The sequence below is a fragment of the Scyliorhinus torazame genome, chromosome 1 (genome assembly GCF_047496885.1).
Source record: "Scyliorhinus torazame isolate Kashiwa2021f chromosome 1, sScyTor2.1, whole genome shotgun sequence".
NCBI lineage: Eukaryota > Metazoa > Chordata > Chondrichthyes > Carcharhiniformes > Scyliorhinidae > Scyliorhinus > Scyliorhinus torazame.
Genome location: NC_092707.1, coordinates 142,634,831 through 142,645,146, shown reverse-complemented (window position 1 = coordinate 142,645,146; position 10,316 = coordinate 142,634,831). Strand labels below are relative to the sequence as shown.

The 10,316-nt window shown below is 46.2% G+C and overlaps 1 non-coding gene across 1 annotated transcript; it reads right to left on the bottom strand.

Annotated features, from left to right (window-relative positions):
• Positions 1–399: 399 nt before the first annotated feature.
• Positions 400–487, bottom strand: trnay-gua (transfer RNA tyrosine (anticodon GUA)). Its single transcript is given in 2 exon segments — positions 400–435; positions 451–487. It is a non-coding gene; the product is annotated as a tRNA-Tyr (tRNA).
• Between the last annotated feature and the right edge of the window lie 9,829 nt (positions 488–10,316).

The following is a 10,316-nucleotide window of genomic DNA, read 5'->3' as shown; positions in this document are numbered from 1 at the left end:
GGGACTATAAGAATTGAGCCCCAAGTTCAAATCGCCCTCTTCTTCACCTCTTCACTCTTCAGCAGCTCCTCTTCAGCTCTCCTTCCTGCCCGGGTCACCCAGCAACAAGGAGGCTTACATTAATACTGCAATGAAGTTACTGTGAAAAGCCTCTAGTTGCCACATTCCGGCGCCTGTTTGGGTACACAGAGGGAGAATTCAGAATGTCCAAATTGCCTAATAGCACGTCTTTCGGGACTAGTGGGAGGAAACCGGAGCACCCGGAGGAAACCCACGCAGACACAGGGAGAACGTGCAGACTCCACACAGTCAGTGACCCAAGCCGGGAATCGAACCTGGGACCCTGGAGCTGTGAAGCAACAGTGCTACCCACTGTGCTACCATGCCATCCATAAGGTTTCCTTCGAGCCGGAATTGAACCAGTGACCTAAGGATGTCAGCTTTAATCATCTACAGTCCTCTGCTCTACCAGCTGAGCTATCGAAGGAGAGGCCTTTGAACCGGATGGGCTCTTACAACAATCATGGTCATCATTAGACTTTGAATTCCAGATTTTTATTGAATTCAAATTTCACCATCTGCTATGGTGGGATTCAAACCCAGAGCATTACCTCGGTCTCTGGATTACTAGACCAGTCACAATACCCTATTTTGAGGTGAAATAAATAACCAAGTAAACTAAATCAAATAAACTGAGGGACAAATTAAAGGGACAGCTCTTAAATCTTAAACAAAAACAATCCCCAAATGAAATTTAAAACATCAAAACATAATTTAGAGGGTCAATAATGCAACCCAGTCCCTGCGGTGCCTACATTGCTGTGAATCTGTTGTCACATGTAGGCCAGATGAGGCACGGACCACAGATTCCCTCCCCTGAAGTGAACCAAGTAGGCTTTTGAGACAATCGTCAATGGTTTCATGGTCAGCATTCGACTTTTAATTCCAGATTTTTATTCCTGCCTGCTGTGGTGGAATTCAAACTCGGGTTCCCAGAGCATTGCCCTGGGTCTCGGAATTACTGGACCAGCCACGATACTATTATGCCACTGCACTATTATGCCACTGCCTCCCCGACAGAAGGGCAACAATTACCCATGCAAGTTCAAACTCTGAATGCTATTAGTCGACGAGTAACCTGAATATTTTGCTTATTTACCCAGAGCAAGAGGATCTATTTGAGAAGAGATTGCATCAGAACCTCCCCCTCTAATTACACAAGCAGGTTAGACAAATGTTGCTCACTCCAAACGGCTGTTTGGGATTTTTTTCAAAAAGCAATATGGATTACCACTGAAATTTCAACTCTTGCTAAATGTCCTTTAACTTGACAGAGATTTTGTCTCCAAGATAGGAGGATACACCGGCCCAATGGCTTTAATCTTGCAAAAGAACTGACCACTTCTTTGAAATGTAGTTAAATCAGTATGGCAACCAAGGCTCATACCTCAAAATATCCAGCAAGCCCTTCCAGAAAGTGCAGATATGAAAATAAATCAAATGAGACCAGAAATAGATTTTTCTAAGACCATAAGACATAGGAGCAGGATTAGGCCACTCGGCCCATCGAGTCTGCTCTGCTATTCTGGCATGGCTGATATTTTTCTCATCCCCATTCTCCTGCCTTCTCCCCATAACCCCTGATCCCCTTATTAATCAAGAACCTATCTATCTCTGTCTTAAAGACACTCAGTGATTTGGCCTCCAGAGTCTTCTGCGGCAAAGGGTTCCACAGATTCACCATCCTCTGGCTGAAGAAATTCCTCCTCATCTGTGTTTTAAAGGATCGTCCCTTTAGTCTGAGATTGTGTCAAATTGCTGACCCTGTTGGTGTGTGCATGTGAGGGAAGGGAAAAAAGAATATTGATTAGGGAAGGGGAGGCTATTTCTTCCAGAGTTCTCTGCTTGATGGCAAGCCAACCCCCAGCACCATGACCTGTAGCGTGCAAGGTGGCAGGTCCCGAATCCACCCCAGCGGGAACGAAGGTTGAATCATGTGATGTTGGCACCAATTTGATTCGCACCAATTTGATCCACATCAACTATCCATCTAACTGAGCCAACCAACCCCCCAGGACTACAGGTTGTGTGGTAACGTGCACTTTTACATGTAGCTATGGATAGTGATGGTAGAGACTCTAATTTCTTTCCATCACATGGCTGGCCAGGAATCTCTCCCACTCTTACCTTCTGCCATGGCTGTGTGTTGGAAGGATTTAAAAGTTGGTGATCAACCTATTTGGCCATGTTATGAAAGCACCTTCCTTGGTCATCAAATATCAGGGTTATAAGATGTCAGCACCTCCAAATATCTCTCAAAAGATATGCTATTGTTGAAACCAAACTTTTGGTTGAGTCTATGGAAGGCCCAGGGAAATTTATTCTGACTAGGAGCAGGCACATGGGGGAAGCTGGGCTTAATCACAAGAACGTAGGAACAGAAGTGGGCCGTTCAGCCTCTTGAGCCTGCTCTGCCATTCAATGGCTGTTTGTGGCCTAACTCCATATACTTGCCTTTGGCCCATATCCCTTAATTCCTTTGCATAACAAAAAATCTATCTACCTTGAACTTAAAATGAACAACTGATCTAGGCAGTGGTATGTATAGTGGTATTGTTGCTGGATTAGCAATCCAGAGACCCAGAGTCTTGCTCTGGGGACCCGAGTTTGAATCCCACCATGGCAGATGGTGAAATTTGAATTAAAAGAAAATCTGGAATTAAAAAGTCTAAAGATGACCATGAAACCATTGTTGATTGCCGTAAAACAAATCTGGATCACTCGTGCCCTTTAGAGAAGGAAATCTATCGTCCTTACCTGGTCTGGCCTACACGTGACTCCAGATCCACAGCAATGTGGTTGACTCTTAAATGCCCACAGGGATGGGCAATAAATGCTGGCTCTGCCAGCATCCCGTGAACAATTTTTTTTTTTAATTGCCATTTGTGGAAGAAAGTTCCAAACTTCTACCACCCTTTGTGTGTGTGTATAGACATTCTTCCTAACATCTCTCCTGAATGGTCTGGCCCTAAGTTTTAGACTATGCCCCCTAGTTCGAGAATCTCCAACCATTGGAAACAGTCTATCTTTATCTACAAGACAACGAGCAAGAGGCAGGAAACGGAAAGTATCTAGAAGGGACGTTGGAGTGCTAGGAATGCTATGGATAGAAATAAAAAGGTAAATGTAAGCAAACCAACAAGATGTGGGACGAGTTATATAGAAAGGCATGAAATCATTAAATGATCGTACACCAATAACACTTCAGCTGATTAGCCACATTTCAGAACTCTTACAGTGAGAAGTTGTGTCTTCATTTTGTTTCCACCCACCATACGTTGGATGGAAGGCAAGTGCCAGTAAATGGACTCAAATTTGTGTGTGGATACTGAAAATGCTGGAACAACCGATGCGGCACTCCAGGACCATCATACAGTCCCCGCCCTTACAGTATCGCCACACCTCATCAGTTTTCATACAAATTTGAAAAACTGAGTGCCGGTTGGTAAGCCTGACTCAAATTGGTCATATCTTCGCATTAAAAGGAAAATCTCAAATCCCCTGGAATTATCAATGTTTCTCCTGCAGACCGGTACACATTTCAGACAAGGGTCAGAGCAAAATTGCAAATCCGTAAACTGATCGTTGTGCCCTGGCCTCTGGATAGCTAAGAGCAAGGCCAAAGAACCTTGAATAAATTTCCGGAAAGAAATGCCTTGTGACTTAAGCAGAAAAAGTAACTGCCATAGCTAATTAGTGCCCATTAAAAAAAATTAGTTTTTGGCATATGCTTCTCAATTTGGATGGCATTGAGAAAACGGAAACATGTGTGTCTTTGTCACTAAATAGTAAAGGTCATTCCCTACCTCCCAGTTTATATATTTACTGAAGTGTTAAAAGCTGAGAGGTGAAAAGTATTGAAGAATGTTTAGAAAGACAAGAAAAACCACCAAAGCCTTATAACCCGAGACGCAGCAACTGTTGGTATATTTGTGCATCAAGGTTAGTTGAGCCACCATAATAACACTTCAGTGACTTGCTTGGGGCAATCCCAGTGAGAGGCTAACAGCCAGCCTGGTCAAGGACGTGGCTGTATATTTTCAGCTTGTGTCAGGCACACAAGCTGTGGTATTGGAAACGTCTCAGGAATTTGTTGAAAGAATGAATGCCAATTTGCGTTCACTGGGCTGCACTGTAATCTTGAAGTATTGAAAACTAGCTGGGTCCTGCTTTGTAGAAGAGTTATTGGTGAAATGTTGTGAAAGGTATGTTGTAGGTTCCACTCGCTGATTAAACATCAGCACTGTGATCCTCAATACCCAAATTTCTTATGCCTGTTATCCTGCATGTCAACGGATTGGTTGATGCAACTTTGATTTGAGTTCATTGTGGTTCAGTAGTGTACATCAAAACCTGAGCATGAAATTGCAATTGTGGGTCAGTAGTGTACTGTGGTCTGATTGATGCGCAAGGTTTGGGTAACTATTGTTAAAACTAAACTATGTAATGCAGGACAATGAAAAGACAAGGCCATCTATTAAACCCTCAAGAGATTGTAATATTCTTCTCAGCACACGGGTTGAAAGGGTTTCCTAATTGTTTGAAATACTGATATTCACAATACAATATTGTATTATTTATATACGCATTGGAGGCAGTACATGGCAGGTTTACTGTATTGGTCCATGATATGAGGGGATTGTCCTATGAAGACAGGCTAAATTGGGTTTATAACCTTTAGGGTGCAGAGTGAGAGGTGATCTCATTGAAACCTACATAATTTTCAAAGTGTTTGATAGGAGTGACACTGAGAGCTTGTTTCCGTTGATCAGTGAGTCTAAAACAAGGGAACACAGCCTCAGGATAAGGGGCCGATCATTTGGGACTGCTCCTATTTCTTGTGTTCTTACATACTCGCATACTAGTCAATGCCACAGGAGATTAACCAATTATAGTCGAAGATGAAACAGAATTGAGGATTGGAGATCATTATTAAGTAGGGGTTCCGGCAGGGTGGCATGTGGCGCAGTGGTTAGCACTGGACTGTAACCATCTGGGATGGCCATGTCCCGATTACAAAATGGACACCCGCAAAGAATGCAGGGAAAATTGGACAATGCTAAGAAACAAGCAGGTGCAAGCTCTGTCTGTTGATTAGAACCTTACACTCTCAGACAGGACAGAAACTACAAAACAATCTACATACTAATGAGCCATCTCCGGGGACAAAAGGGAAACATTTAGATACACAATGTTAAGGCAGACTCCCCGGCGCCAGAAGAGGCTAAGACAAAGCAGACTGACAGTCACCAGGACGCGCCCAGCGATCGGGGAACCACCCCTCTATTGGAGGAAAATCGATACAGATGATTGGGAAAGACCCAATTAGTTGAGGCCAAGTTCAAGGCCCACCCAAAAGCTCGTGAAGCCCCTTTGGATCCCCCAAGGGAGAACGCCCTCCTATGCCTTTCGCTCTCACCGAAAAGAGAGACCTGCCTAGCAGCTGCACCAGACCAAATAAGTCCCAAGTCAATGCACGCTACGCGATAGATGCTCCTAGTTGCTACCCTGTAAACAGCTCAACCCAACAGCCTCAGAACCGAGCAATGGCCATTATTCCTCTGACTGAGTGGGTGCCCGAAGCTAAGTATAGACTTTAGTAATAGTGGTAGTTTAGTTTGTAGAGTTTCTGCATGAGTAGATTTGACTGTGTGTAAATAAATGAGCATTGCTTTTGAACTTACTAACTGGTGTATCGAGTCATTGATCAGTATTCGGTTCTGAGCCTTGTGGCGGTGTCGAAAGATACCTGGCGACTCTTCAGCAAACGTGATTAAACAGAGCCAAATTAAGAGCCAACCAAAAGTTTGCAACATTTACTGGTGACTCCGCCGGGACTCGACTTAGAAGTGGCCTAACCACTCCGAGAGAACCCAAAATTTGAATTGAGAATCCAATTGGGAACAGAAAGAAAAACCACAAGCGTCAAAACAGTATTGATCAAGCCTCTGAGATTTGGAAGTGTGTTAATGCATGCGTACTAACAGGGATATAAGGTAAACCTGAGAGATTTTGTTGTGTAAAACTGTCAGGAGTTTTGTAGGCTGGAAATTAGCGTATGCCGTACCCGTGTTTACATCACCGCTTTATCACCCCCTGTTCCAAATTCAGTAGAGATCCTAGTAGAGAAAATGGCAATGAAGGCAATGGAACGCCTTATGAACCCCAGGAATTCGAGGTCGCAGCGACCAGTAGAGTAGGACAGTGTCCCGTTTGGGAAGATGAGATCAGGAAATATCTCAATGGGAAAGGATGGCCCCTTTGGAGTTAATTCTGTGATAATGAGGAAACAGGACCTGGGAGTATAGGACATACTTGGTGGGAGAACCTGTCAGAGATCCACAAGAAGAGCTTGGGAAAAGCTCGCAAGCCAATGGCAATCGTGTCCTGTTTGGCACAATTGCAAGGCACAGAGGAGGTCGTTAGGACGCTCCGTAGAGAGATAGAGGAGAGAGACAGAACCAGTGAGGTAGACATGAGTGAGGTAGAGAAAGAGAATCGAGATCTGAAAGAGCAGTTAGCAGCAAGGGACAGAGAAGTGGATGATGCCAAGAGGGCACATCAGTCTTGTCTCACACATTTGAACAGTTTTCAGACGCAATACGATAAGGCCTACCAAGACACTCAACGTGCGGTCTTGGTAAGACAAGAAACAGAACAGCAAGTTGAGAAATTGCAGAAACAATGCAATGATTTAAAAGCAGCCCTACGAGCACTCCATACTTCCACAACAGAACAAAGGCAGAGCTCTGTAGACCACACAAATTTGCCGGAAGCAAATTGCAGAATTGCAATCTCTGCTGTCCATGCAAAATGGATTTCAGAGTACATTCGGACCCCAATTAGATCAAGAAAACGGCCCCGATTGGCAGGAATTGAATGAAACTGCCCACGTACGTGGGACATGTATGCAGGAAAACCCCCAGAAAAGGAGAGCGACCCAGCCCCCAACCGAACAGGCAGGACACCCCCCCATGAATCCTGTAACCACACACCGCAGGGCCGCAGGAGAAGGAGAAGCAGATTTCCTTTACACAACCCCATTAACTGTGACCCAATTACAGGACGCGTGTGGAAAAATGACACCATTCCTTCCCACTTCAGACGCACACCAATTTTTCGCGAAAGTCAAACAACAGGCTACCATGTACGGCCTGGACGAAAAGGAGCAAGTGAAGCTCACAGTTTTGAGCCTCAACCCTTCAGTCGTAGCAGCCCTTCCCGACCCACAGAATGTAGGAGGAGGCACACTCCAAGAGATGCACACAGCGATCCTTGATGCGGTCGGTTTTAACAGAGGAGACCCCATAGAAGGCCTAAATAAGTGAAGGCAAAAGACAGAACACCTCACAGCATTTGCTGGATGCTTGTGGATTCACTTTACCGCAGTTTTGGGAGAATTAGCCCGCGCCCATTTGTACCCAGATAATATGGCCAAATGGACCCGAATTCTAGTCTCCCACGCCACACAAGCAGGACGAAAAGCTTGCGCAAATTATGACCCCTCAGATGAGGCCCACAATGAAAAATGGGTTTTGAAGAGGTTGTCCCGCGCTTGGGAGCAATCAATTGCAGGCAAAACCGCATTTATAACACCCGATGAAGAGCAGGCAGAGATGAACCCAGTTAAAGCGCACCAGAAGTCTGCATGGGTAAATGAGGGCAACCCAACCCAGCCCAAAGCTCAGGAATGTTATAATTGTGGCCAGCTAGGACACTTTGCACGAGAGTGCAACGCGCCCCAAAAAGCAGCAGAGAAGCCAACAGACAGGCGCCCTAAACAGGAATAGGGCAAAGCCGATCCATAGCGTTAGCGCCCGTTCAGAGAATGCAGACATGAACGGCACCGACTGACGATGTTCAGGCTCCCCAACTTGGGTCTGCGACACCCTTTGGGACATGTCCGGTAGACCGGTAGTAGCAGGCAAAGTTCGGGGACAACCCGTAGAATTTCTTTGGAACACAGGAGGGTCCCGCACCACACTCAATTCTTCCACAATGTTTCAGCGAGACACGTGGCCCACAACAGACACCATCACACTCAGCGGCTTTACAGGTCATTTACAACAGGGACACATCACAGCCCCTGTAGCAATACAGATAGGGAACATCACGACTAAGCACCCCGTAGTTTTAGTTGATCTGCCCCAGACAGCAGAACATATCCTTGGGATCGATTTCATGAGCTCCCATAACCTTTCTTTTGATCCAGTTAACAAGTGTGTTTGGAAAATGGCAAAGGCAGCACGAGCCCCCGCCACGCTCACAGTAGGAGAGTACGTAAATAGGATTAGCTCAGTAGGAGACTTCTGGTTCGACCCTCGAGCCATTAGTGCAGACAAACAGGTTAGGGCAGTCCTGCAGGAACATAAAGCAGCATTTGCACAGCACAAGCACGAATGTGGCAGTTTGGCTGGCTTTGTGAATATTACAGGTCCCAACCCTAAACCCCAGAAGCAGGCTGGATTTCCCCAGGAAGCAGAGGGAGAAATCTCCAAAGTAATAGAGTTTGCTGGATCAAGGCGTACTCAGATCAGTAGCCTCCACAAACAATGCACCGATTTGGCCCGTCAGGAAACCGGATGGATCATGGCGACTGACCATTGATTACCGGGAACTGAACAAAGTAACCCCAGCAACAGCCCCCACCGTAGCCAGGAGTCCCAAGACCATGCTCAAACAGGGACTCCAGTCAAAATATTTTTAGGTTTTGGACATTAGTAATGGCTTCTGGTCCATTCCATTGGCTAAAGCGTGCCAGTACAAATTTGCCTTTACATTCCAAGGGCAACAGTACATGTGGACGTGCCTTCCACAAGGCTTCCACAACTCCCCCTCCATTTTCCACCGACAGCTGGCAAATGGATTAGCAAAATTTTCCCGCCCCGATTGTCTGGTCCAGTACGTAGACGACTTGTTACTACAGACAGACACAAAGGGGGAGCACATTTTGCTTCTCGCCGAACTCCTAGCACTCCTAAAAGAAATTGGTTGTAACGTCAACCCCAAGAAGGCCCAGATTCTGAAAGAAAAAGTGATTTACTTGGGAACAGTGATCACACATGGTAAACGCGAGATCAAGTACAAGAGAATTGACTCGATCGTCAAATTGCCCCTTCCCCACAATGTCTCAGCCCTCCGGTCATTTTTAGGACTGGTTGGTTACTGCCAAAACTATACTGACGGTTTCGCCACTAAAGCAGCGCCCCTTTCCGAACTTCTCAAGAAGCAGGCACCTTGGGAATGGTTTCCACAGCATACAGATGCCGTGGACGCTTTAAAAAGAGCACTCAGCACTACAGGTCACAGATCCACTTTCCCTGTACACTATCGAAGTAGCAAGCACCGACCGAACCCTTTCGGCCGTGCTCCTCCAGGAACCCCACGACCAGTATACAGTATGCTATGCCCCGTAGCATACGCCTCACGCGTGTTAGACCCTGTGGAGCAAGGATTTTCTGCCTGTGAAAGGCACCTGCTCGCAGATTTTTGGGCAGTACAACACTTTGCATACATTACAGGACTCAACCCCATCACCACCCTCACAGAACACACCCCGACACAGCTATTGTTAGACGGCCGACTTAAAGATGGCACAGTCAGCCAAATCCGCGCAGCCCGTTGGACCCTTCTTTTACAGGGACGGGACATCACGGTAAAGAGAGCCAAAACCCACACATTCCTTGCCGATAACTTGCAGTGTGCAGGCTCCCCTCATGAGTGTGAGATCATCACCACAAAACAGAACACAGGCCCATTTATTCCTAAAACACCTCCCGGGACAACAGGTAGTACACCCCAGAGACCCCAGCCCACAGACATGTGCGCACCCCTGAAGATATATGTGGATGGCTCATCCACAGTGTTAAACGGAAAGAGAATCACCGGTTGCGGTATATATGTGGAGGACGCGCAGGGACGCGCCCCAGATGAAATTTCAATAAAGTTGCCAGGACACTTCGGCTCGCAGGCAGCAGAACTGGCAGCAATCGCTTATATTACAGCCCGACTCGTTCCCGACCCCAGCAGACATCTATCCGGACAGCTTGTATCGAGCTGGCAGCGATTGCATATATTGTAGACCACCCAGACTCGTTCCCGACCCCAGCAGACATCTATTCGGACAGCTTGTATGTCTGCAATAGTTTGACAGAGTCCCTACCACTCTGGGAAACAAGAGGATTTGTTTCCGCGGACGGAAAACCCCTACCCTCAGCCCCATTACTCCGCCATATCTTAGAGTCAGCGAAGGATAG